This window comes from Ailuropoda melanoleuca, chromosome 3, assembly GCF_002007445.2.
Source record: "Ailuropoda melanoleuca isolate Jingjing chromosome 3, ASM200744v2, whole genome shotgun sequence".
Classification (NCBI taxonomy): domain Eukaryota; kingdom Metazoa; phylum Chordata; class Mammalia; order Carnivora; family Ursidae; genus Ailuropoda; species Ailuropoda melanoleuca.
Genome location: NC_048220.1, coordinates 20,474,681 through 20,502,076, shown reverse-complemented (window position 1 = coordinate 20,502,076; position 27,396 = coordinate 20,474,681). Strand labels below are relative to the sequence as shown.

The window sequence follows — 27,396 nt, the reverse complement described above, 5'->3', positions numbered from 1 at the left end:
AGCATACTCCATTTATCATTCCATACCTTATTTTTATTACTTCCTGTATCTGAGATGATTCTTACAGGTATGACTTTTGTTTTGTTTTGTTTTTAAGATTTTATTTGAGAGAGCACGTGTGCATGCACACATGAGCAGGGGGGAGGGGCAGAGGGAGAAGGAGAAGCAGGCTCCCCGCTGAGCAGGGAGTAGATGTGGGGCTGGTCCCAGGACCCTGGGATCATGACCTGAGCTGAAGGCAAATGCTTAACCGACTGAGCGACCCAGGTGCCCTGACTTCTATTTTTATTTGCTATACAGGAATCCACTGTATCGATGTATCATAATATATTTAACCAATCCTCTGCAGATGGAATCCATTTAGGTTGCTGCCAATATTCATCTTTATCACAAATGATGCTCTAATAGCTGTCTTTTTATTGTCTTGTCACTGAGCCCTTCCTTTGCCATCCTATTTATAACTGCAATCTCCTGTTCCCTACATTGACAGTCCCCACCTTGCTCCCATGTTTTATTTTTCCTCGCAGCACCTGAGGTTATCTGGCATTATATATATTTCACTCATTCACTGCTTGTCTTCACCAACGAGAAAATAAGCTCTATGAAGACAATTTTAGTTTGCAATGAACTCCTACTACCTAAGTCCCTGGCACACGGCTAGTGCAAAGTGTTTACTGAATAACTCAATGTTTTTATTTAACTCCACAAAAGAAAAACATACATGATATGAAAAGGGACAATATATCTTCCCTTTAAGGCAAAATATAATAGTTCCCAAACTGATCAGTAATTTGTCCTCTTTGTCCTGTATTAATTAGCTATATTATGTCAAATGAGATTGCTACATTTTAATTTGATCCAGTCTGATATACTCCATGAACCCAGGAATGTCTCCATTTATTTCAGCCTATCTCCCAAGGATAACTCTTCCTGATCTTTCTTAATATTACTTAAAGGATGAGTCTCTGCATCTTTTATGTAGTGGCCCTCCCGCAATAACAGTATCATTAACAGAAATTTCTTCTACCAGCTATACATTTTCAATCACCAGAAGAGTGACTCAGTGTGGTATTATTTCTGGTAAATGTAGAGGGTGCTGAAATCTCAACTTATTTTGAGAAAGTCAATACATATTTAATTTGCCTTCCTAAGGACTTACGATGTGGTAAACTGCGTCATGCTCTTGCAGAGCACTCAGTGTGCATTTCAATCAGGCCCTGGCACACTAGGGCCTCAAAGTAGCCACTGACAAACTGCTCACTGGGAAGGAAGGGGAGGATATACTTTATTAAAAAAAGAAAGAAAGAACAGGGGTGCCTGGGTGGCTCAATCGGTTAAGCATCTGTCTTTGGGTCAGGTCATGATTCCAGGGTCCTGGGTTCAAACCCCACATTAGGCTCCCTGCTCAGTGGAGAGCCTGCTTCTCCCTCTCCCTCTCCCTCTCCCGCTTCCCTTGCTTGTGCTCTCTGTCAACAAAGTCCTAAACAAACAAAACAAAACAAAAAACCCAAAGTTCTCATTTTTATATTAAAATTTAACAAATCTATGTAATATACTATAAAAATAACTATGTTCAACCATTCAAATTCTTAAATAACATGTAATATATACTATTACTCAGTATGAAGATCCCCATCTTAAAACAGCTTAGTAGTCAATACAGACAGTCCCTAACTTCAGGATTTTTTTACTTTACCACGGTGAGAAAACTATATACATTCAGTAAAATAGACTTCATAAAGTCTAAATTGTGGTATTTTCTTGGGGTAGTGATACACGGTACAACACTTTCTTGTGATGTTGGGCAGCAGTGGTGAGCCACAGTTCCCGGTCAGCCATGCTATCTTGAAGATAAATGAGACACTTAAAACCATTCTGTTTTTCATTTTCAGCATTCAATAAATTACATGAGATATTCAACACTTCATTATAAATAGGCTTTGTATTAGAGCTTTTAAGCTAATACAAGTGTCTGGAGAACATTTAAGGTAAGGCAGGCTAAGTGATGATGTTTGGCAGGTTAGGTGTATTAAATGCCTTTTAGATTCTGGATATCCTCAATTTACGATATAACCCCATTCTAAGTTGAGGAAGACCTGTACTTTATTCCAAGAGGACACAAGAGCCAATTTCCCTAACAATTTTAATTCCACCCACTCCTCTGTATGTATAACCTTTCAGTTACGAAGAGCCAAATAACCCCTAAACTTAGCAAAGGAATCATCAGGAAGGTTCATGGGTACTGGGTCATGTTTACTACATCATAGATGTAAATGAGAAGCTTGACCTTTTACACGTATTTTTAAAACTGTTTCTGAAAAAGGTAAGAGTCTGTATTTAAAAAAAAAAAATATGGCCATCAAACAGTAATTCTGAGGTTTACTTTTTTTTATTTTTTTTATTTTATTTTATTTTTTTAAAGATTTTATTTATTTATTCGACAGAGATAGAGACAGCCAGCGAGAAAGGAAACACAAGCAGGGGGAGTGGGAGAGGAAGAAGCAGGCTCATAGTGGAGGAGCCTGATGTGGGGCTCGATCCCAGAACGCGGGATCACGCCCTGAGCCGAAGGCAGACGCTTAACCGCTGTGCCACCCAGGCGCCCCATACTTTTTTTTATTTTTAAGAGGGGGGCAGGGGCAGAGGGAGAGAAAGAATCTTTTTTTTTTAAATGATTTTTTTTATTATATTATGTTAATCACCATACAGTACATCCCCGGATTCCGATGTAAAGTTCGATGCTTCATTAGTTGCGTATAACACCCAGTGCACCATGCAATACGTGCCCTCCTTACTACCCATCACCAGTCTATCCCCTTCCCCCACCCCCTCCCCTCTGAAGTCTTCAGTTTGTTTCTCATAGTCCATAGTCTCTCATGTTTCATTCCCCCTTCTGATTACCCCCCTTTTCTTTATCCCTTTCTTCCCCTACCGATCATCCTAGTTCTTATGTTCCATAGATGAGAGAAATCATATGATAATTGTCTTTCTCTGCTTGACTTATTTCACTTAGCATTATCTCCTCCAGTGCCGTCCATGTTGCAGCAAATGTTGAGAATTCGTTCTTTCTGATAGCTGAGTAATATTCCATTGTATATATGGACCACAGCTTCTTAATCCAGTCATCTGTTGAAGGGCATCTCGGCTCCTTCCACGATTTAGCTATTGTGGACAATGCAGCTATGAACATTGGGGTGCATATGGCCCTTCTCTTTACTACGTCTGTAGGAGAGAAAGAATCTTAAGCAGGCTCTACGACCAGCATGGAGCTCAACACAGGGCTCAATCTCACAACCCTCACATCATGACTTGAGCCAAATTCAAGAGCAGGACACTCAACCAACAACAGAGCCACCTAGGCTCCCCTGAGATTTACTTTTTTAATGAGAAAAAGTAGTCTTCCCCTTATTCCTGGTTTCAGTTACCCACCGTCAACCACAGTCGTAAACACATGATCCTCCTGCTGAAATATGATCAAGTCAAGAGTAGCCTAACATTACTTTACAATGCCTATGTAAGTCAACTCACTTCGACTCTTCACAGAGGCATTTTTTTTTTTATCTCACAGCATCACAAGGATTAGTACAATAAGATATATTGACATGGGGTGCCTGGCTGGCTCACTTAGAAGAGCATGTGACTTTTGATCTTGAGGTGGTGAGTTCAAACCACACACTGGGTGTGGAGATTACTTAAATAAATAAAAGGGGGCACCTGGGTGGCTTAGTTGGTTAAAACATCTGACTCTTAGTTTCGGCTCAGGTCATGATCTCAGGGTCATGGGATCCAGTCCAATCTCGGGCTGCATGCTCAGAATGGAGTCTGCTTATCCCTCTCCCTCTGTTCTGGGCTCTATTTATATCAACAAATAAAATCTTTAAAATGAGTAAACTTTTTTAAAAAAAGCTATTTTGAGAGTAAGAGCCCGCATTCACATAACTTTTATTACAGGATACTGTTATAATTGTTCTATTATTAGATACTGTTATCAATCTCTTACTGCACGTACCTGACACATCAAACTCTATCATAGGTATTTATGTATAAAAAAATATAGTAACAGAAGGTTCGCTCCTATCCATGATTTCAGACATCCACTTGGTTCTTGGAAATACATACTCCATGAATATGCAGGATTACTATATGCTGGATGGCTTGTGAAGGTCTCCCCACACCCAAGAGTTTTTATACTGATTCATGTTTTCTTCCAGTATTTCTAAGGTTTTCTTTTGTATACTCAACTCTGGAAAATCAAGAACTTATCATGGTATAAAGTATAAGGTAAATAATCAGTTTTCTTCTTTTCTAATTTCTGTACTGGCAGTCACATCCATGAGGTTCTGATTACTATGTTCAATGGGCTATAGCATGCTATGAAAACACAATGGTTTCATCACAAAGGTCAGTTTTGCTGTCAAAAAAAGCTTTCAAGCCAAATTTAAAAGGAGGTAATTTACTTAAAAGGATAAATACACCAATACCAATTAAAGCAGAAGATAAGCTATTCCCTTAACTCAAGGGTCTTCAACCCAGTGTATGGTTTGATACTTTCCAGGTACTACAGAGGACAGGTCTGGACAGTTTAAGGAAATGCATTTCCAGATCTCCAACTTCCTTCTATGCTCTTTTCTAAAGCTGATATGCCTTGGAGCGCCTGGCTGGATCAGTTGGTGGAGCGCATGACTCTTGGTCTACGGGTCATGGGTGCCAATGTTGGGCACAGAAATTACTTAAAAAAAATAATTTTAAAATGTTTTTTAAATAAACAAAATTGATGTGTCTAGGCATCATTCATTCTTTCTCCACTTTCCCTTTCACAGTAACTCGTCCATGCTTATCATCTCAAACCTTAATATGGTACTGATTTTCAAGAAGTCTCCAGTGCACTGAAGGCATAACTGGCAGAGACGGAGTCTCATTCAAGCAAAGCAAGAAATATTCAAGGAAATTCATGGCAAGACTCCTTGCCTAATCAATCTATGTTAGAATTTGGTACTGAAAATACTTGTCCAGAGGTTGTTCAGCACAGGTGTTGCTATTTCTATTAGCATCGCAAACATCAGGCCACTTTCGACAAGAAAACATACACAGCCTGGCTTGTTTGACAGTGAGGGTTGACAAATTTTACAGCAGTTCTTTCCAATAAATAAGCAGAACAAACAGGGTCAAGGTGTTTGGCAACATACTCTTTAAAAACATAGACAACATACAATATTCCAGAAATTACACCTTTGGTAATTTCGTAAACTTAAGGTTTTAACATCAGTTTTAAAATTTATGAAGAAGTACAAAGTTTTTCAAAAAAGTTTTAAAGGGTACATATACGAGAAAGTTCAAAGTGAACGTTAACTTGCAGACACAGAACAACAAACAGCCCTCTAGACCTAACTAGAACAGCAACAGAATACTATCAGTTCTTTAAAAATAATCAAATTAGAAAATAGCTGGGAGGAAAAACTGGGGACCAGCCCTTCAATTTCAGTGCCCAAAAATGCTTATACCAAAACCTAATTCCATGCTCCTTGCAAGCAGTCAATAGGCATCTCTAAAGCAGACTTAGGGAGCACCTGGGTGGCTCTGTCACTTGAGGGCCCAACTCTTGTTTTTGGCTCAGGTCAGGATCCCAGGGTCCTAGGACCCAGCCCCACATCTGGTCCCTGCTCAGCTTCTGCCTGTCCCTCCTCCTGCTTCTGTGTGAGGTCTCTCTCTCAGACTCTCTCAAATAAATAAAATCCTTAAAAATAATAAATTACATATTAATTCAATCCTGTGAAAAACCAGGAATAAGGGGAAAACTTAAGATTTTTTTTTAAGATTTATTTATTTTAGAAAGAGAAGGTGACAGAGAGTGTGAGCAGGGGGAGGGGCAATGGGAGAGGGAGGGAGAGAACCTCAAGCAGACTCCCTGATGAGCTCAGAGCCTGAGTCAGGGGTCAATCTGATGACCTCAAGATCATGACCTGAGTTGAAATCAAAAGTCGAACTACCAAGGCACCCAGAAAAACATAATATTTTAGTTATATTCTTCGAAAACATTTCACCTATTCAACCCAGAGGTAAACACAGCATAAAAGAACTTTTCTAAGAACACTAGAGTTTATTCCCAAATGGAAATATTACAGTGGACATGCTACTTTATGAAAGTAACAGAAGAGTAAGGGCTCACGTTACAGGAAAAGAAAATTTCCTGAACAAATCAAGTCTAAGGTGGATTTTTTTACCTTACCATCTTCAAAATACACTGCATGTAAAGAAATACAGCCTTATCACCAAAATATACGAAGGCTTCTGGTGAACGTTAGTTAGATAGGTTACTCAAGTAGCACTTGGCATTCATTTCTTTCTTTCACTCCTTTTATATGCCTTCCTATATCTCAAGTGCAGGAAAGCTAAAACAAAATAAAACCAGTACACTACATTTTCCAGACTTCAAGTTATAGTTTGCATTCAGAATGTACATCAGGTTCTTCCAGTAAGAAAGCCTCTTCTGAAATTTGGAAAGCAAAAGAGAAGAAAAGAAAATTATGAAGCTATCCTTCCACTGCTGATTTAAGTGGTAAGCAATGACACAACGAAATCAAGATGATTAGAAGCAATTACAGCAACTTTAGTCACCAGATGCAAGCAAGAAGCAGTCACATCACATATTCAGCATTCCTATGATGGGTCCCCAGTCTTCCCTTCCTGATCCTTCAGCTACGGCCTTATGTCCTTTAACATATAATCCAGTGATGGTTCTCTGACTCCAACTCCTCCAAATCATCCAATGACTTTTTTAAGTATCAAATTCCCTGTGTAATATCTTTTTACCTGAAAATCCTAGAGTACCGTTTGTATCTTGCAAAGAACTCTCACAGATAGACCATGGTTAAGTTTAAAATATACATTGTCAGGGTGCCTGGGCGGCTCAGTCAGTTAAGCGCCTGACTCTTGATTTCAGCACAGGTAGCACCTCAAGGGTTATGAGATCCTGCCCAGGGACTGGCTCTGTGCTCAGCAGGGAGTCTGCTTGACATTCTCTCTCTCTGTCCCTTCTGCTCAAGCTATACTAACTTCCATAAAAGCACATTTCAGAGTTGATAGCTGGCTTTTTTAGTCTTTCAAATGTAGCATAAAGTGATTCTCTTAGTAGTCCAAAATGACTTTATTTACAATATAATTGTTAGGGCAACATACAATAGTAATATTCCAACACTGAATGATCTTGCCTGAAAGAATTTAATCAGTAATACACAACGGACAGTCTGCTTCTCTTTTTCTCCCTCTCCCTCTGGCCCACCCCCTGCTTGCACTTCTCTCTTACAAATCTTTTAAAAAATAAAATACAACATATATCCACACAAAAAGTTGCATATGAATATTCATAACAGTATTATTCATAATAGCCAAAATGTATAAACCCAAATACCCATTAACTGATGAATGGATAAATGAAATGTGGTATATCCATACAACTGAGTAACGTTCATCCTCAAGAGAGAATCAGGTGCTGATACATGCTGCAACACAGATGAACCTTCAAACATTATGCTAAGTGGAAAAAGCCACTCACAAAAAAACACACACTGTATGATCCCATTTATATAAAATGTCCAAAGGAGACAAATCCAGAGAGAGAGAACAGATTAGTGATTGCGAAGAGCTGGGGGAAATGCAGGAATGGGGAATGACTGCTTTTGGTGTGATGAAAATATTCTAAAATTAGACGGTACTGATGGTTGCACAACACTAACTTATATATTTCAAAAGGTGGATTACGATACGTGAATAACAATCCTGACACCAATCTTGAGGTGCAGAACACACCAACACCGACCAATTCTCCAACACCACCTGGGTGTCCTGTAATTCAATTCAATCCTGACATACCTAGAGACAGTGCCAGATTCCAAGGCAGGCTAAGAGCTCAGGCCTACAAGACTGCAAGGCCCTTCAGAGGCCAATCCTAAGTCCAGACTGTCACCTGTGCTTCTAAAGTTCCCATGACCCCCTCCTCAGGTCTGATTAATATGCTAGAGCAGTTTACAGAAGTCTGAGAAACATTTCCGTCATCAGATTGCCAGTTCGTTATGAAAGGATATAATTCAGGAACAGCCACATGGAAGAGATACACAGGGAAAGGAAAAGGGTCTGTAGCTTCCTTGCTCTCTGAGCACGCCACTCCCCCAGCACCTCTGTGTGTTGACAACCAGGAAGTTATACCATCCCATCCTTTGGATTTTTATGGAGGCTTCCTTACATACATGATTGATTAAATCATTCATCACTGGCAATTCAACCTCCCGCCCCGGCCCCTCTCCAGGTCAGAGAGGTGGGACTTAAAGTTCCAACCCTCTAATCTCAGGGCTGGTTCCTCTGGCAACCAGCGGCCATCTTTCTGTGCCTCCCAAAAGTCACCTCATTAACATAACAAAAGACACCTCTATGGCGCTCTCATGAAATTCCAAGGGTTTTAGGAGCTCTGCACCAAGAACAGGGAAGACTAAATAGATTTCTTATTGTAACTCACTGGTATCACATGTATTATCTCGATAAAGCTGCCACAGGGATTAAAAAAAAAAAAAAGAAAAAAAGAACAAGAGTGAGGATTATTTCCTTAGGATAAAGCCTCCGAGACAAAAATACCAGTCTTTGATATATGCCAAAATGCTTTTGAAAAAAAGAGGGTTCTACAGATTTATACTCCCTCCAGCAATAAATTTAGTACCTATGTCACTGTACTCAGGTGAATTGGCACCATTTCTTAAATCCTAAATCTGGGAAGAGAAACTTATTGTTATTAAAGTTGAACACGTTTTTCCAAATTTTGGTCACTTTTTTCTTCTGCAAAGGGTAAATTCTTAGCCTTTAAAATAGACATCTCTGGGGCGGCTGGCTGGCTCAGCTGGAAAACCACGTGACTCTTGATCTCAGAGTTTGAGTCCCGTGTTGGGTGTAGAGATTATTTAAAAGTAAAATAAATAAACAGACATCTTTACGCACACAACTGTTACACTGTAAACCAAGAGATTACTTTCTTACCCTTCTGCCAGCAATAATGAACTCAGCCTCACTCTGTTCTACTTCAGCTTTTAACTTTAAAACTTTCCTCGAAGTCAAAATACTTTTTAAAATAGTCTCAAGAACCACTCTTCTAAAACAGGCAGATTAAAAGGACACTACAGTATGAGTCCACCTGGGTTACATGAACTTCCAGTTTCCTGACTGCAATTCACTTTAAGTAAAATGTCCCACTGATTCTGGAGATGTTTTAAAATAATATGGAATAGCAAAAAGGAAATGAACTATTTATTAACACTTTCTAAAAGCCAAGTACTTAAGGTGTACCTCATTTAATCCTCCCAAACCTATTACCCTCACTTAATAGAGAAAAAATTTAAATCACCAAGATGAAGGCCTCGGTCACACAGCAAATATGTGGCAAAGTTATGGATCAAACTAAGGTGTCCCTAATTCCAAAGTCCCTATTCTTTCTGCCACTTAACAATACTTCCCAAGTCAATCACGCTGAAAATCAGACATTTTGAACACTAGGTCTGCCATTTATTATGTGACTAATTTCTGAGCTTTGTATGTAACATTTTTTAAAAAAACAAGGTCTTTATTCACACACAAAAAATACAAAAACGCTAAATATTCACTGCGAAATCGACGTTTAAAAAACACCTATTTCTTAAACAGCAAAATGTACAGAATAATTCTAAACACTTTTCTTGAATTAATATCAATACTCACTGAACCTTCCAACATTTAAAAACATGTGATCACTCACTGAAAAACATTTTTTTAGGAACTGCCTATCTCCCCTTCATGCAAAAATGCATCATTTCTCAGTATAAAAGGCCACATCAACTATAATGCCTTTTATTCTTCTTTACCACGAGGCTTGTTTTCAGGATTATATGCACCGTCCAGGAAGTAAGCACTCTGTTAAGAGAAATGACTCCTTCAACTACTTAAGAAGAGATAGAGTACAGGAGCTTGTGAGCAAGCAGTAATACAATACAGAAAAAGACAAGGTAAAAAACAATAAAAACAAGGTGAAAACCAACTTTCTACTCTACCATAGGTAATGAATATAGCTGAAATAAAAGAAAAGTCATTTAAATTATACGACCCTTGAAGGTCTCTTCATTAGCTTTAAAAAACTCTACTTTTCATCCCAAACAGCTACTTGATAAGATTAGGACTGACTCACAAAGCATGGAATATACCAATATATAAAAGGGATTCTTCCACAAGGATCCGTATATACATGAAACAGAAATCAACTCAAACATTAATATAAGAAACTAAAACTCTTTTTCCAAGAACTCCCTCACTTATTCTGACATATTAAAAAGGGTAGCAAATATCTAATGAAATTGTCACAAACCAGATAAAAGCCTTTAAAAAAACCACATTTTTCTTCTAAAATTATTTTAATATTAAGGCATCAATTGGATTTGGGCAGACCAAAAAATATGAACTTATCTACAGTCCCTTACTTTACCCTAGGGCTATTATTAAACTAAGTCTACTGTACACAGAATCATGTACTGTTTTCTTCAGCTGGTATAACACAATCAAGCTATTGTGCGATGGTAAAAGAGCTCTTAAGAAAAAATTACTGCTGAAGTAATTTTTGAGTTGAGGTGACTTACCACAATTCTACTCTCCATAAACACCATTGTTTTAAATCACAACTTTACTTACAGCTTTACCCACTGTCAAACAAAATTTTCACTTTCCAATGAGATTCTTTCAAACTAAAGTAATAAAAGTAATGCTTTTATGATCACAGTATTTGCTAAATTGTGTACTAAGATCTTATTTTGGTAAAAACAAAACAATACAAAACAAAAACACTTATTCACCAATTTGCCTGGAAGGACATTTAATGAAACATTACGGGTGGTTATCTCAGGGTGGTAGAATCATGGGTGTGTTCTTCTTTAGCTGATACGTGTACTCTGATTCTCTGCATCAAACACAAGTTTTTTTAAATGCTTGTGAATAAGAGAACAACTTGAGTTAAAGGATAAGAAATATAGGTGCCGTATTTTAATTCAATACCACCAATTCAAATCCACTTATTTAGAGTTAACATAATGCAAATGTCACTCAAAAACTGTCAGTAAATCAACAAAGTTCATTTCTTAAATTAATTTCCTCAAGAAAATTTTAAATAAATTTCCTCACGTGCCTATAAGAAAATAATCTGTCTCTTTATAAAATGGCGGGGGTGGGGGGTGGAGGAATAAGGATGGAAAATGGCATGGAATGTCCAGGTGATCACAGAAGAGACAAGAGACAAAAACTATTAAACCTGAGAAATAAGGCCACATAATCTCATTAAGAGATACGGACTCATAGAAAAAATGAGAGGAGCAGGAAAGTAAATGTTCAGAGACAGAGGTAAGCACTTAAAGGATAATGGGCAAAAGAAAAAAACAAAAAAGCCAGAAAAAAAAAAAAACACAAAAAACTGAACTCAGGTATATTTATGTAAATCACTCTGAAAAGCAAATTTTAAAATAAAAGTTATCTAATAATTTATGCTTAAACTGAATCAGCTCTTCTTTCTTCACCAGGAGAACACCTTACAATGGGCGTAGCAACTCAGTAGCAAAACCAAAAACACCTACAAAGGCATCTCAAGATCTTTTATGCCTGCTTTGGAATGAACTAGTCAAAATAAGGTGTACAATTAAGCAATTAATATACAAATAATCAGGTTTTTTTTAAAGATTTTATTTAATTATTCGACAGAGATAGAGACAGCCAGCGAGAGAGGGAACACAAGCAGGGGGAGTGGGAGAGGAAGAAGCAGGCTCATAGCAGAAAAGCCTGATGTGGGGCTCAATCCCAGAACGCTGGGATCACGCCCTGAGCCCAAGGCAGACGCTTAACCGCTGTGCCACCCAGGCGCCCCTCAAGTAATCAGTTTTTACACAATAATAAAAGAATCTATAAATCATCATATCAGAAGGGAATGTAACTTTGGGAAAAAAAGGTACAGCACTGAGGTAAGTCACTGACTGAACCGACTTCACAGATGACAGTAAAGAAATTATTTTTAAACCAAAATAACTAACGCTGGGGCGCCTGGGTGGCTCAGTCCTTAGGCATCTGCCTTCGGCTTAGGGCGTGATCCCAGAGTCTTCAGATGAGTCCCACATCAGGCTCCTCTGCTGGGAGCCTGCTTCTTCCTCTCCCACTCCCCTGCCTGTGTTCCCTCTCTCACTGGCTCTCTCTCTCTCTGTGTGTCAAATAAACAAAATCTTAAAAAAAAAAAAAAATTAACTAATGCTTGTCAATAGTCAAGCATTTTTTATCCATAAAAACAGCAATTTCATATGGTTCCACCCAGCGGTCTGTTGATAAATATTTAACTACTACCTCTCTGAAAAAAAAAAGCCCTGATTTATAGCTTTTGCAGATTCCCATGTCGTAAATAGTCCTACCATAGCAGTCTCGAGCTGCCAACATGATGTCACTGAACACAGAGCTGGAAAGATGCACGAGACCAGCTCACCAGCTCCAACACACCACTAGTTCTACCCAATACTCTCATCTAAGGATCATGAGTGCAGTTTCATGCTTTCGTTAAATCAGGATTTTGCCTGAATAATCCCATTTCTTACTTCCCTAGGTTAGAAGGAATACATTTTTGACACTAAGATCAGTACCCAAAAATTCATTCACAATAAAGAATACATGAGATTACTATCTTATTTTATTCATTCAACACTTTTTTACTAAACACCTATCTAGTGTCATGTATTGTTCTGAGCACTGTGACAGCAAGGAATAAGAAAAGGAGTTTCTTGCTCTCATGAAGTTTATGATCTATTTTAGGACACACTTAAAAAAATTAAGAACATATTACTTTAAGGTCTGACAAATGCTACAAAGAAAGTGTTACAGTGATGGGAGGGTGCTATTTTAAACTGAGTGGTGAGGAAGTGAGGTGATATTTAAGCTGAGATGTTAAAGATAAGAGGCCAGCCTTGCAAAGATCTGGGAACCATCATTTCAAACGGAGGAAACAGCTAGTATAAAAACTCTAACACAAGAACAAGCAAGGCCTGTTTGAGAAATTAATTTCTGGCTAAAGGCAGTGAGCAAAGGTGAGACGCTCTGAGAGGCTGTCAGGTCCGTATTACAGAATGTGAGTGAGTTTGTATTTTCTGGGGAAGTAGTTTGTATTTTATTTTAAGTAGACTGGGAAAAGTAGTTTGATAAATATGTTAAATGAACAAATGAATGCATACTTTAACAACCCCTTAAGAGACCTGGTTCACAGCCTATTACTTATATTCACTTTTCTCAGTATGATCATTTTGGTCACTTCCCAATCCACCTAGAGTATTATGAAGTTCAAGCAGGCCATAGTAGGCCTCAAACTATGAATATATCTGAAATAAATTTAGAGGTTTGACTACTTATCCGTTCAAAAATAAGAATTTTTTTTTTTTTTTTTTTAGAGAGAGAGGGAAAGAAAACAAGTGATGCAAGGCGGGGTGGGGGCGGAGAGGGTCAGAGGGAAAAAGGGGAGAGAATCTTAAGCAGACACCATGCCCAGCACAGAGCCCACTGCCCAGTGCAAAGCTGGATGCAGGGCTCGATCTCATCACCCGGAGATCATGACCTCGGTCGAAATCAGGAGAAATGTGCTTAACCAACTGAGCCATCCAGATGCCCCAGAAATAAGGATCTTGTTAATCCAAGATGGGTATTTCATATGTGAATGGTAACACATGAATTCAGACAGGCCAATACCAAATTCTATGAAGATTATATAATTACCCTACAAAACAGAACAATTCATTCAAACCGGTAGGCAAACACTTGTTAGTACGTCATCCAAAATGATTTTACAAGATATGTAAATAAACTTTAAAAACTATATCACATCTTAATATGAAAATTTTTATATTTTAATTTCCTATTTAAGAAAAATATACCAAACTGATTTACAGATACTATTGCTTAGGAGTTAAAGTAAAATATCAAGCATATGCAAGTTTTATTACATCTGAATATTACAAGAACGATAAATACCAACACACACACATCCATACCTTTAAGGCCATGAAAATGAAGTCCTCATTATGGCCTCATAAAAAAAAGTCCATAAGTCAATCAAGACAAATTATTGCATATTACATAAAAACAGAGAAATGTTTAGACGTTTATGGAGAATAATTTATGCTTAATGCATAAAAAATTATTCATTCAGTAACTTCTCAGCCACCTCTTTTTAGCAGTTTATTTTTTTAAGAGTTTATCTATTTTGAGAGCAACAGAGCATGTGCATAGTGCCCAGAACCCTGGGATCATGCCCCTAAAAGATTTTTTTTTTTAATCAACAGGAAACGAGACTTATAACTCAGAAAAAAAGGAGTTTAAAAATAAATAAATGTTAGGGGCACCTGGCTGGCTCAGTCGGTGGAGCGTGTGACTCTTCGTCTTGGGGTTGTGGATTTGAGCCCCACATTCGGCGTAGAGATTGCATAAAAATAAAATCCCCCAAATTAATTAATTTTTAAAAGTGTTTAAAAAATCTTGTGTCAGCATAATGAAATACTGAAAGTTTGCATTATCATTAATTTCCCCCGCAATCCTATTTCCTAAATATTTACTTAAATTAGTTTTAAAAATGCATTTATACACATTCAAGTATTTTTCATTTATGAGCACAAATATGCTTATAAATATTACTCAATAAAATTGTGTACATTAATGTAGCTAGCTAGTAACTTACCCCAGAACTACAGTAAAACTACTTATAAGCCCCGCCTTTTCTGAGGGGGCGGTAAAAAGGTAGTGCAATACTGAGTGAAGGAAGCATACTAATAATTTGTGTACGTTGAAAATCTCTCTCTAAAACTATGACACCTCTGTTTGAGCTCTCTACAAAAAAATTAAGAAATGCTAAGAATATCATCAGATAAAGCACTTTCTTGGTAACAGCAACTTACTTTATCAAACGGAGTTTGGCAACAGAAAACCAACCAAGTTTTGGCTCCCAATCTCACTTGAACAAACATCCCTGATAAAAGAGAGGTGTAATATAGCCCAACTTCAAGAGCCTAAGTCCATGTAAATCACCAACACGCAGAATTCAAGAAAAGCCCAAAATAAGTATGGAGCAAGCCAAAAACAGTTTAAGTTTTGTCACCCTACTTCCAAATCAGGCTTTTCTTTTTATTCCCTTTACCTTACCTCTCTGTTCCTTTCCTACCTCCTCAGCACGTAGCCATTTTCCCATGTATTTTCACTTTCCATACACAAAAATTGATTTAAACATACTTTTTCTCCTTGTATCTAAATGTTTCTACTTAACTGTTTTAGGACTACAGGGTTTTAAGTGAAACATTTTTAGTCAAAATACTTCTGGTTATACAAACAGACATAAAAGCCATTTTCAAAGACATGAATAACAAGATAAGCAGTCACTCATTTAGCAAATGTAAATGTCCATCATGTGCATGTCACTGTTGTGAATACTGGATATTCTGCAGTGAACAAAAGAAAGCTCTTTCCCTAAGGACACTAAAGCAAAACTGTGCTTGGCAGGTTCAAGAAAGGTCAAGGAGACCGACCCATGTGCCTGGTGTGAAATAAACCAAGGAGAAAGTAACAGAACATATCATCAAAGAGGTAGGAGGCATAGATGATGGCAGGCCTGGCAGGCCCTGTTGTATTCTGGCTTTTACTCTAAAGAAAGCCACTGAAGGATTTTGAACATAAAAGTAACATAATTCAACTTTTATTTCAAAAGAATCATCCTGGCTACTGTCTTGAGAACAGAAAAGAGCAGAAGCAGCAAAGAGACCAGGAAAGAGACTACTAAGATAAGATCGGCAAGAGATGATGGTTGCTTAGTGTCAGCAGTGGTCTTATGGTAGATTTTAGGGTATACAGGACATACTCTCAAGACACATTACTTTTAACTAGATGTGGGGGTGTGAGAAAGTGAAATCAAGAATGTCTCCAAGGTTTCAGCCACAAAAAACTGAAAGATGGGGTTGAAACCTATATGGTGAAGGAGATGGAATAAGAACAATCACTGGGGTAGGAGAGAGAAAGATGAAAAGTTCAGTCTTATGAAATATGGGATGTCTAATTAGGAAATGTTGACTCAGCAGTTGGGTACACATGTGTGGAGGTTAGGAAAGAGCTCCAAGCTGAAGATAACATTTTTAGTTTGAAATATATGATAATTCTAGCTAGAGAATAGGATGAGATTACAGAAGACTGCATATAAATATAGAAGAGACTTAAACATAGAGCTCTGGGACACTGCCTTATTTTTCAGAAGTTGGGGCTACAAAAAAAGAACCAGAAAAAGAAACTAAAAATAAGTAGTATTGTCCGAGAAGCCAAGGGGAAAAAGGTTTCAAAGAGAAGAAAATTATCAACCACGTCAAATGCTGCTGCTGCTACATCCAAAAGGACAGGACTGAGAACCGACTGGGGAATGTATCACCAAGGAGGTCATAGGCTCCACAAGAGTAGAGTGAAAAAGAAGGAAAAAACAAAAACAAAAACAAAAAACCCCACCCTGAATGTAATGGATCCAAAAGAGATAGGGAGGACTGGTGACCACAAATAACTCTTAGAAAACGGTAGCTGAAGAAAAATGTGGTGTGTTTGTTTTAAAGATGGGAGATATTTCAGCCTATCTCTACACTGATAGGAATGATCAAGTAGAAATGGCAAACAGTGATGACGCAGCTCATTGGCAGGTAGGAGCCTGGGATGAATACTGAGGCAATGCAATGTCCTTGACAGCAGAAGGAGATAGAACCAAGGGCAGAAGAATGGAACACAAAGTCATAGCACAAAAGCAAATGCAGAGCGTGGGTATTAGATGAAAAAAGAGATGAAAAGGTTTTCTTCTGATTGCTTTCATTTTTAATATACAGGAAGCAAGGTCATCAGCTGAAAACACAAAGAGGTGCTAGAGTTTTAAGGAGAGATGTAAAATATTCATTCAGGGGAGTGGGAGTAGATTCAACCAGGGAAATGTACTAAGATTACAGAACTGGGGCACCAACCTGGCTTAAGTTGGTGGAATGTGTGACTATTGATCTCAGGGTCCTGACTTGGAGTGCCACATTGGGTGTAGGGATTACTTAAAAAAATAAAATATTTAAGATTACAGAACTGTGGGCAGCATGAAGGACCCTCCCGAATTTACAGGGAGATGAGGTCAGCATCAGTATTTTTTTTCCCCCACACTCAAATGCCATGAATAGGCTCGACTAGATGGGGGGTGGGGGTGATGTTACTGCCAGGTGAGTACAGTAAAGTGCTACAGAGAACTGAGGGCATACAAAAGTAAAATTAAAAATTTATAACTGTGGACAAACCATGATTCAAATCATGGACGTGGAGGAAGGAGGGCTTGGGACAGGACAGCAGCAACATGCTATAGGTCTCAGACACACCAGTACTGTTTAAGTGGGGATAATTAACAGAAAGAGTTGGAAAGGTACAATGTTGAGGTCCTAGAAGAATGCATGCAACTGCCTGTTATGAAATAATCTTAGTAAAGGGCAGGTCTGGTTAAAAAGTTATAGAACTACTATAAATACTATAGCAAAACCTCTCCTTGGGCAAAGTGAGCCTGCAGATGAGGGAAACTGGAAAGTGAAGGGACAGTAACAGAAGAATTGTATCACGAGAATTGTAGCTGGAAGGTTCCCAGATGTGGAGTCCCCAAGAAAACCATTTTCAGCACTTCTGGAGAAAGTCCACTTTGAACAACCTGCCTGACTCAGAAGGCACCGATGCCAGGGCACAACAGGAGGAGCCACATTAAAATCATTCCTTTCCCCCCAATTCTCTTTCCCCACTGAGCTGGACCATGGACAGGTAAATGGGAGCTGGTAAAATAAAAGACACCTATGAGGACTCTCGCTCCAAAGCAGACTTCTAATGCTCAAGAAGTTCTGAGCCATAAAGAGAAGTTCTAGGCTTTGTATGAGTTTTAACACTGAATATTATACTGAGCTGTACCTTTTTTTTCCTTAAGATTATATTTATTTATTTGACAGAGAGAGAAACAGTAAGAGAGGGAACACAAGCAGGAGGAGAGTAAGGAGGGAGAAGCAGGCTTCTCGCTGAGCAGGGAGCCCAATTCCGGGCTCCGATCCCAGGACCCTGGGATCATGACCTGAGCCGAAGGCAGCCGCTCAACGACTAAGCCACCCAGGCGCCTCTACCTTCTAATGACTAAACTATCACTGACAAGTAAACACAAGAATTTTTATTACCTAAAACTAACTAGAAAAGCTATGTGACCTTCCTAAAAGCTCATCCAGAGGCAGGGAAATACTTAATCTATAGGGACAGTTTGAAGGTATAGGGACAGAGTTGTTTTCTGCTTAAGCTGTATCAAGTCCCATCCACTGCACATACCAGTTCCACAGATACCCATGGGTTTTCACCATATGTAAGTGCAAAATATACACCATGCTGGATACACAAAAAATACATTTTTATTAAGCAAAAAGTGGAAGTATATTATTAAGCTACATGAACAAAATGATTTTATGTTTTACTAAAAGATGCTTATAATAATCCAATCAAAGACTTAACAAGAAATCTTAGCACGAATTTCTAATTGGGTAAGACATAAAATGAAAATACCAGTGCTCATCGTTTAGTCATTTTCAAAGATATATAAATTTAACATAAAGTTAGTTATCTAATGCTTTCTAGGAAAAAGAGGGAGTTTGTTTTACTGTAATCCATTCTGACTAAAATACATTTGCAGGTATTTTATGGTGTCATGATAAAGACAACTTATTACCAAGTCTTTTGGCTTTCAGTTCAGTAACTCCCTTTGGATGGATTCCCATAACTCCTTCAGCTAAATCTGCTCTGTTCATTATTTGTTTGTATTGTAGAAAAGTTCCAGTATTCTTAAGCTTTGAAGTGAGGTAGCAGGATGCATAAAGTTAATTATTAATAAGCTAAATTTCAAGTTTTTCCACATGGTATGGGAAAAAATCAGGATAAATTCCCTCACCTAACTAGTAAGTTTGTATTAAGGATAAGCACACATTTCACTCAGTTCTTCTCAAGAACGCACAGGGAACCCATAATGTTCCTCTCAAAAACATTACTAACATTTTTCAATAAAATGTTAAAATATTTCATGAGAACTGAGATTAAGAACACTATTAACAAACGAGAACCAATATACATTTTTAATTGTGAGAAAAAAAACTTAAAAGCATCAACAAAAGTACCCCAGACTCATCCTAAAGCAGATGAAAACCTAAACACTTCCAAAAAGTGACACCCGGGACATAAAAAATGTAACAGCAACCTGTCCTAGAGAATAAATGTGAGAAATTACTTACAAAGCACTTTGGAAATGTTTTATACAAATGCTAATTGATACTCTCTAACAATCTATACAAAAATGAGCACAGCTGCAATGCTTTTTATGGGCATCATTCTTAATCACTTTATTAATTACATCTGATAAAGGAAACCCTTTGTAAAGCATTCTGAAGGGTCTTTAAAAAAAAAAAAAAAAAACAGGAACAAACTCCCTACTCCCATCCTGTCACACACACACATACCCTGAGGAAGAAAGCATCAACATTTCAAATACTCCAACAATTATAAGATGGGATGTTCGTGGGATTTAGACTCAAAACATTATAAACTATTTGAAGTAGAAATAATACTTTGAAAACACAGTATTTTTTTAAGGTACAAAAAACTAATCATGGGTTATTTCTTTTTTTAAGATTTTATTTATTTATTTGGTAGAGAGCAAGAGAGCACAAGCAGGGGGAGTGGCAGCGGGAGAAACAGCTTCCAACTGAGCAGGGATCCCACGGGATCACAAGCTGAGCCAAGGGCAGACACTTTGCTGACTGAGCCAGCAAGGCACCCCGTGGGTTCCTATTTCTTGAAAAATTTTTACTATGTCTCAATACTGTTGATGGTCCCCGAATCTGGTGATGAAGTTTGTATCCAAATACAATACACTAAGCATTTTTTATTCAACATATCATAGCTTGCCTACACTTTATTAAACATTACTATTATCACCTACTAAGTTTCTCATCAGCACCAAACTATCAACAGTATATTGTCAAAGTAAGTCTATGAGAATATACATTTAAAAAAAAAAAAAAACAACTCTCTACCACTAAAATTTAAGGGATTACTTTCCCTATTACTCCCAGGCACAACCACAAAAAGAGAGCGCCCAACCTAAAAATCTCAAAGTTATATCTGAAAGTACATATTATCTTCAATAATTAATAAGGTTTTAAGTCAAAAGAGTACACCTAAACTGAAATGACATCTATGAGAAAATTATTAATCTACATTATTTTGTAATGATCAAACAAAGACACTGGAACACATCAATTTGGCCTTCTGATGAGGCCAAATAAAATAAGCACTTAAAAACAAAAATCCTATGTATAGAAGACAAAAGCAGGCAATGAAACCTTATGTTCAGAATAAATACTACAAACAGCATTCTCCTTTTAGTAAGCAGTTTCATCACAGTCGAATACTACCCAGAAAGTCCAAATATGGACCCACAAATTATTACTAGTAGTCCTTCCCTTTTCAGCATGATCAAGTCAATACTGTATTTATATGTAAAAAGTGAATAAAAGGTCAAAATAAAACTTCCGAATAGGTGCTTTATTTAAAACATTTCTTGTAGAAAAGTAATCCACTGTTTCTCCTTGGAGATTTTTAAAAATAGAAAATGCTGTATAGCAAAGATTATCTACAGAAAACAAGCAGAAGTACATTACTCTTCAATAAATACACTGTACCAAAATCATCCACTATGGAAGGAGAGAAAATAACATAGTTTGTTAAACCTCTTCCTCCCTTCATTTTATTTTATTTTATTTTATTTTTAAAGATTTTATTTATTTATTCGACAGAGACAGAGACAGCCAGCGAGAGAGGGAACACAAGCAGGGGGAGTGGGAGAGGAAGAAGCAGGCTCATAGCGGAGGAGCCTGATGTGGGGCTCGATCCCATAACGCTGGGATCACGCCCTGAGCCGAAGGCAGACGCTTAACCGCTGTGCCACCCAGGCGCCCCCTCCCTTCATTTTAAAATGTAGATAGATTTTACTGAATTGACAATAAGAAAATGTAACCCAATAATCTCAGCCCTACAAAGTTACTTATTAACCTTTAAATCGACTGTGATGGATCCATACTTCCTGCACTCCACCTGCCAGCTTTCCTTTAAGTAGGCAGTAGGGGGGGTAAGACAGTCCTTACTTGCAACATCAATAATGAGGAAAGAACTTCACGCTCAGGTTAAAGCGATAATTGTGGGTTTTGTTTGCTTCTAGAAACTCAGCAACCAACACAGGTGCCAGTACATAATGGGTGCTTAATGAATACCGGTTGAATAAACGGTAGGGTTTAATTAGTGCAACATTAGTTTTCTTTTCCCCCTAACTTTAAAGAGCCTCTGGCTCAAAAAGCAACTGAAGACCATGCCACCACGGCCCGCCAAAAGCACATAAACTTATTTATTCGTAATGAAATACACTTTGGGCGTCTCAAAAGACAAAATGTAATCCAAACACCTCTTCTTCAATTTCTCATTCTTTCGAAAGAAAATCAAAAATAACACTTATTTAACAGAAAATGTCTACCAACTTTTCCTCAAAATAAGTAATTCCACATTTCAACTACATTTTCTAAACTTGTAACATTGATAACTGATTATTAACACTATGTATACGGTGGGTAAAAACAAAAAGCAAGCATATGAACAAAAACTGCATGTTTGCCAACGTTTTCTTTCTTGAGTCAAGAGGCTATGTACCTAAATTTTACTAGCTGTGAAATCAGTTTTCAAGATTCGTTCATTCATTCAAAGACTTTACTGAGCACCTACTATAAGCCAGACTCTTTAAACAAAATGTCAGTTCTGTAAACTGAACATCAGCACCAAAGCCCCCTACAAAAGTTTATCACTTGAAATAACAGCAACTAAAGAGAAATTCCAATGTTGGTTCAAGTACACATGAAGTCAGCCCATCGGGGCTTTTCGGCGATAAATGCGGCATCAGCGAGCCGCTACCTACCACACCCGTTACCAAAAATCACAACTGAAGCGGCAAAGGAAAGACAACCTGTACGAGTAACACGAGCTCCTCCGAGGAGGTGGTCAGGCAGGGCTTTCTCTCCGGGGCCCAAAGAGAAGACAGAGTAGCGAGACCCGCGGGCGGAACGCGCCTCAAGCCTCAGGCGAGAGTCCGGGCTCCGGAGGCAGGGGTTCCCGCCCCACCCCCAAACTCTCACCTGAAAGACCCCGGCCCTCTCCGCCCGCCCTTCGCGGCTCCCCTCCCGACTCCCAGACCTGCAAAGTTGGGGGGAGGGGGCCTTTTCATTTCCATTTTACATCAGGCTGGCGGTTGGCTCCCTCAGCCGCCCGCCTGTCCTCAATTTTGAACTGAGCATGTAACCATTTCTCAAAAGCAATGGAAGAAACACCAAAGGCAGGGTCCTCAGGAAGACCTCGCCCAGACCTGAAAATGGAGCCGCAGGCTCAACCCACAGCCCGCAGCGCGCGGGGGGCAGGGCCGGGCCGCGCTCCCCACCTAGCCCTCGGCGGCGGGGGTTCGAGGCTGCGGGCCCCCGCCCAGGAGGCCGCGAGGGCGAGGTGCGGGGGCCGGCGCGCGACCTGGGGCGGCGGGGCACTCACCGTCGCCTTTGTCTCGACCGCCGGCTCCAGCCGCAGCCGCTCTCGGTGCCGGCTCCGCGGCTCCTGCGCCGCCGCGCAGCTGCTGCCGCGCCGGCCCCACCCCTTGCCCCGCCTGGGCGTTGGACTCAGCCCGCGACCCCCGCAACGCAGCGCCCTCCAGCTGCGCGGGCTGGGAAGCCCCTCCTAAGCGAGAGGAGGGCCGAGAGCCCGGGCTGAAGCCCGGGTAGGAAAGGACTCGCCGGAAGATGGCGATCAGGGGTGGGTGGGAGCGCACGAGAGCCCCTCCTCGCCCTCCGCCCCGCGGCTGGCAACCGNGGCGCGCCCCCTCCCCGGAACACGCGGAGGGGCGGTGCCTGCGCTCCAAGTGGGACTGCGGGCGCCCAGGCTGGCCAGGCTAGACGCTGAGCCCTGGCACCACTTGTCAGTTGGAAGAGGTGGAGAGAGATTCCCTGAAGTCATCGGACCACCGCTTTTTATTAATGTAAACGTCAGAGTCGTTGAATCTGTCATAGCTAACTGGCTTTCACGGCCTAGAAGTTCCACTTGACATTTGAAAAGTGTGCAATTACTTCTCATAATCTGAGTCGTCTTTAGCTGTATGTTTTATATATCACAGAAATCAGAAACACCTAAGAGTGCCCATCCATCAGTCAACCTTCCACCAAATGCTTACATTAAGTTTTCAGGCCTACAACACTCGGAATATGATGTAGTAACACATGTCTCCTTCATCTAGATTGATTATATTAGTGCAATATTAGTTTTCTTTTTCCCCTAAGTTTCTAATTCTCCCTTGCTCAAAAAGCAGTTCAAGACCTAGCCACGGTCCTTCTAGCTAGTTGCTCAGAACAAATACTTTGTGGAGTCCTTGGCTCCCTTTCTTCTTTGATCTTCACCTCCAAGCTGTTAGGCAAGACTGTTGTACTCTCAATCAGAATCAGACCAAGAAGTGCATTACCTCCGTCTTCTCTGACTAGGATCGTACTTCAGTGTCCTGCTAAATGGTCTCTCTGCCCACCAATAACTCACTCTTGTCAGAGCGCCAAACTGAATACTGTCTTACCACAAAAGTCAGCTCTGGTCTCATCTGGCCAAAATGCTCCAGTGGCTCCCTATGTCACTGTCTGTAAAAGCTAAGGTCTTTACTATGACCTAAAATGCCCTTGGTTTTGCCTGTCCCTTCACCCCTCTCACTCCAGCTCCAACCACCCTTTGTTGCTTGAATATTCCAGACACACTGCTACTCAGGGCCTTTGGAGTGTTCCCTCTGCCAGGAACATTCTTCCTCAATGTCCACTTTCCCTCTTTTAACTCCTTGCTCAAATCTCACCCTGTGATGCTTAAACCCACCACACTACTTAAAATTGCAACGTACCCAACCTCAACTCTCATTCCTTCCTAACTTGCTTTTTTGTTTCCATGACACTTTAAACCTTGTAACAATCTTTATAATTTATTTAATGTTTATCTCTTAATGCCTGTCTTCCCCAGTACAAGATGGAATTTTATCTGTTTTGTTCAGCTAATGTACCCTCGTACCTACAGTAAACGAAAAAAAAAATGTTTAAATTCCCTGAGATGATAAAAAGTGCAAAGAAAAAAAAAAGACCAATTTTTTTATTTTAAACTGGCTTCTGGTCCCAATTTCTATCAGTTAGCCATAGACCCTTATCTACATTATAATAGAAGCATTTTAATTTTCTAGTTACCCTAAGTACGGTGAAAACTTGACATTTAATGCAGTTTTTCTGAGCACTGATACCCTGGTATCCTAGTTCAATAAATAGGAATAACATGATAAACTAGAGGAAGCTTTCTGGCCTGAAATTCAAAGGCATATTAATTCTAAAAATTTCCTAGGATTAAAAAAAAACCAGGAAATTCCTACAACTGCATGTGAATCTATAATTTCCTCAAAATTAAAAGAAATGTGGGATACTAAAAAAAAACAAAAACAAAAACCAAAAAAACCCCAGAAAATTCCTGAACTTAATATGTCTTGTATGTTTGTAACTTTTCCTTTGAATTGCAAATGTAGTCATTTTGTGTGAATGCCTTAAAAGTAACATTTCCTATCATTTATTCATAACGGTTAACATTCATTATGTAAACATTTGTTTTCAGGTTTCCCATATGTTTATAACACAACATCTGCAACTGAATACCCTGATAATATCTAATTTCAGTTGCTACAACTATTCATACACCTCTCTTGTCAGTAGAAAAGTCAATGTCTCTCTTGTCAGTAGAAAAATCAATTAAGAATACAATCCTTGAGGATATCTTTTATAGGAAAGTCTGTGTGTATAATTATTTGCTTGGTATCATACTTATAGCATAGTCTCTTTACACATTTAATTTATCTTTTATGATTTAAAACAGTTTAAGGCTACAGGTTATTCTTACAATTTAGATTATTTTTTTTATAAAATTAAACTACTTTTAAGAACCACTGATAATGAGTTTCATCAATGTCAAAAAATGGTTTGTAATTACAATAATGCCAAATAATAATTTTTCTGGAGTTAATATGATGATGTTTTTATGACGACTATCATTAAAATTGTTACTAAGTGGTATCTTGTCAAAAGGACAAGGTAGAAAATAGACACTGTTCATAACTTATTCACATAATGTACACTGAAAATACTGTAGTACAAAGGTTTTTTGTATTACGAAATTGTTTTGCACACTTACTAGTTTGTAAACAAGAAAATGATCTCAACAAAACTAATGGTATATTTGTGTCATAACAAATGGAGATGTTAACACCAAGAGCAATAGCAAGAATGTTTGTCTATCACTACTCATGACCTCACATAGCTGCCACACTGACCTGATTCTGCAATCTTTACTTAAATACATTTTCCTTTAAACATGTAAAAGCACATGAATTTTTCCTAAAAGTATGGTATTCACATTTTAAAATTACTTTCCAAAACTTAGTACCAGTTATTTCTTACATATAGGAGAAATGGTGTATGACATCAGAGCCTGGGGTTCAAACTCTACTACATAATTAGCTGGGTGACCCTGAGCAAGGTTGTTAATCTTTCTAAACATGTCTTTTCATCTAATTTAATGGGACCATAGTAATACTTACCTCCAAGAATTGTTGTGAGAAATCCATGACAGAACTCAACCAAAGTTCTTAGCCTTGGGCCTTGCACATGCTAAGTGCTGGTAAATGCTAGCTACTATCATTACACAAGCATATAATTAAGCTCATTGCCCTATATTTTTATACTGAGAAAATGGCTCATAATAGGACCCAAATGGGATGGTTTGAGTTCTACATCAAGATAGTATAATATGCAATTAAATGAACATTTTTAAAGAGGCACTAACATTTCTTCTACTACCACCAGTGGTAGGCACAGTTCTAGGTAACAAAGGAAGCTAAGAGAAATAAGGCCGAGACCCAGAATAGCTTTACAGTTGAATGACAAGTGACATACGTTAGCAAATAACTACTTTTAAAGTAGTATAAACATACCTCCTGGTTTGTCAGGGACACCTCTCATCCTGGCTTAATACTTTTTCGTGCCCACTTTCATTCTCAATGTGTCCAGGTTTAGACAATAAATTATGTGGTCACTCCTAACTAGAAGTATGTATGTCATGCCCAGAATACAGAGAAGGAATTATCAGTTTTATATAAAGCTATAGAGACTTACATTCCTCTTTGAAAGGAACTTTTAAATTGTCCAAGTAGACTAAAAGAAGGAGCAAAAGAAGGACCAAAAGAAAGGCAAAGGGAAGATTTCATTTTTATTATTCTGAGTCAAAACCACAAAGTGTTTGTATACTTGTTACTAAACCTAGTAAATTCCCTTGACCAATGTTAAATGAATTAGTTAGGTGATTTCGTAGTTTTTCCTAAAGCTATAACTGCAACACCCGAAGACACAAACAATATAACACATATTCACTTATTTATAAAATATATATCTATTGAACATCTATTATGTACACATATGTCTGTCTTGGATGTGATAGAAGATACAAAAAAAATATTTTTTTTTAAGACAAGGTTAAACAGCATAAAATCTAGTGGCAAACACCAAATACCTTAGCTAGCAGTAAACATGATAAGGAGACACAGAGCACATGGAGTGTGATTTGGAGAGATTGAGAAAAATTGGGAAACACCTGAAACTGATTGAGAAAGGAGAAAATGACCAATTCAGAGGAGTATCATAATCCATGGCCCTTTCTGTGATGGAAGCAGTCAAAGGCAGAAGAACCTAAGTCGAACTTCACCTCACACTTTTACCCATAGCTACCCCTTGCTGCTTGTCAAACCACAAATATTCATTGAATGCCTGCTGTTTGCCAGGTAGCAAAGCAAGTGCTGTGGGAAAACTTAGTATAAAGCATGGTCTTTGTCCTTAATGAAATGTCACACAGCAGCATTTGAATAATTAGACACAGTAGCCTTATGAATGCAGTGGAGGGGATCACTGAGGTCTGCCTTGTCAGAAAAGGTCCCTTAGAGGGAAAGGAATTTGAGGTGGGTCTCTGGGAGAAAGGAAGTAGATCAGTGTCTTCTAACTGTTTATGGCATACTTCTTGTGATATGCGGGATGATTTTAGGTGATACACTTAACAGGAGCAGGGATAGAGGGAGCAAGGATGGGGACAGGTAGTTGGGGTACATGCAGCTTCAACACATAGCCTGAT

The 27,396-nt window shown here is 38.7% G+C and overlaps 1 protein-coding gene across 5 annotated transcripts in view; it reads right to left on the bottom strand.

The window, feature by feature from the left end:
• CDC42SE2 (CDC42 small effector 2) overlaps positions 1-22,790 on the bottom strand; it is a 110,334-nt gene extending 87,544 nt beyond the window's left edge. For all 5 annotated transcript variants that reach the window (XM_034655976.1, XM_034655975.1, XM_034655977.1 and 2 more), the window contains exon 1: positions 22,714-22,790. The gene's annotated coding sequence lies outside the window, so the exon portion shown is untranslated. The remainder of the gene's footprint in view (positions 1-22,713) is intronic.
• Positions 22,791-27,396: the final 4,606 nt, after the last annotated feature.